The sequence below is a fragment of the Galeopterus variegatus genome, unplaced genomic scaffold (genome assembly GCF_000696425.1).
Source record: "Galeopterus variegatus unplaced genomic scaffold, G_variegatus-3.0.2 Scaffold11273, whole genome shotgun sequence".
NCBI classification, from domain to species: Eukaryota; Metazoa; Chordata; class Mammalia; order Dermoptera; family Cynocephalidae; genus Galeopterus; species Galeopterus variegatus.
In genome coordinates, this window is record NW_007737384.1 from 29,536 (window position 1) to 31,637 (window position 2,102).

Here is a 2,102-nt window from a genome sequence, read left to right on the forward strand (position 1 = left end):
TCTCACCACTAAGAAATGATAAATCCATGATGTGATGGATATGCCAATTCCCCTGATTTGATTATTATACATTGTGTACATGTACTGAAACAGAACATCATACCCCATAAATATGTGCAATTATTATGTATCAGTTAAAATTAAATACAAAATAAAATACAAAAAGAACATTGTACTTGAAATTTTCTTTATAATAATATTTTTAATCTAAGTTTTTGTGACTTTTAAAAATAATCTATATATTGTGGTCTATGTACAAATAAAAAAACAATATACAATAAACATTTATTTTTTATATTTTGAAAACTATGTGTTTTTACTGTATTATAATTATCATAATCTAATATAAAAATATCAGAATATATTGTTGTTATAATACTAAGACAATTTTTCTTAGCTTGAGGATAGACAAAGTGGCCAAAAGAACAGAAAAAAGAGTCCAGAAACACAAACTATACTTATGCAGTCACCTGATTTATGACAAAAGCAGTAATTCAGTGTAAAGGGGAAAGTATGATGTTTTTGATAAAGGTCTCTTGACCCCCCACTCTCACATCATATACAAGTCATTTTAGGATGGACTGAAAATCTAAAAAACTTAAAACTTTTAGTGGAAAAGAGTAGAAACTTAGTGACTTTGAAATAAGCAAAGATTGCTTTAAAACATTTATGACAATAAAAGAAAAAAGCTAAAATTAACTTTATTAAGATTAAGTAACTTATGTTTAACAAAAGACACAATTAAGAGAATAGAATAGCAACCTATTTAGTGGGAGAAAATATTAACAAAGCATATATTCTTCAAAAACTCATCCTGAGCATATAACGAACTACAAGTCAATAAAAACACAGATAACTCTGTATGAAAAAGCACAAAATACTAGAACAGATCCTTCATAAAAGAAGATATACAATAGGACAATAAACATATGAAAAATTGCTCAATTTCATTAGTTGTCAAAGAAATGTAAATTAAAACCACAACAAGATAGCACTACATGCACTTCAGGGTAGTGGAAAACAGAAAATAATAAGTGAAGCAACCAGACATCTCAGGGATTGCTGGTGGGAATATAAATTGGTATAAACACTTTGGAGAAGTATTTGGTGATATCTGCTAAACATGAACATATTTATACCATATGACTTGGCAATCATTCCAAGGTATATGCTCAATAGAAATGCCTGTGCATATTCAGCAAACCATAGGTTTTAAAATACTCATAGCAGCACAATTTGTAATAACCCCAAACTGCCAACTATGTGCTATTAATATGAGATATAATGAGAAAATGAAATACAATGCAGCAATGAACATAAATGATATATAACTACATGAGATAACAGTGATGGATTTCATAAACATAAAATTGGATGAAAGAAGCTACATTTAAAAGAGTGCACTGCGTGATTCCATTTAAATAAATAATAAAACAGCCCGAAATAATCTATTGGTTAAGAGTCACATAAATGATATATAACTACATGAGATAACAGTGATGGATTTCATAAACATAAAATTGGATGAAAGAAGCTACATTTAAAAGAGTGTACTGCGTGATTCCATTTAAATAAATAATAAAACAGCCCGAAATAATCTATTGGTTAAGAGTCAGAAAAGTAAATTTCTTCAGTTGGAGGGGGGGTTATTGTGTGGAAGGAGCATAAAACATCTTCTAAGATGCAGATAATGTTTCTTCTTAATTTGAGTGCCAGTTACACAGATGTTTTCTTTTTGAGAAAATACATTGGGCTGCACAATTATCTATGTGCACTTTTCTGTATGTACTTACATTTTAATAGCTTTTTTAAATGGAAGGTATTGAAAAAGAATTAATTTCTATCATGTAACAAATGGGAACCTGATATAAACAAGCACAAAAATGCATGAGGCCTACAAATCTTAATTAAAAGTGTATACATAATTATTTTAATAACTTATTTGATAATCATATTTAAATAAGTGTGCCTTGGAGTAAAAGTTATTTAATTAGATTAAGACTTTCTATACTTTGATTGAATGTTTATTCAAAGTTTCACTTCTGCAGTTGCCACAAGGTAAACTTCTGAAAAGAGACTATTTTCATATGAATTTTTAGTAT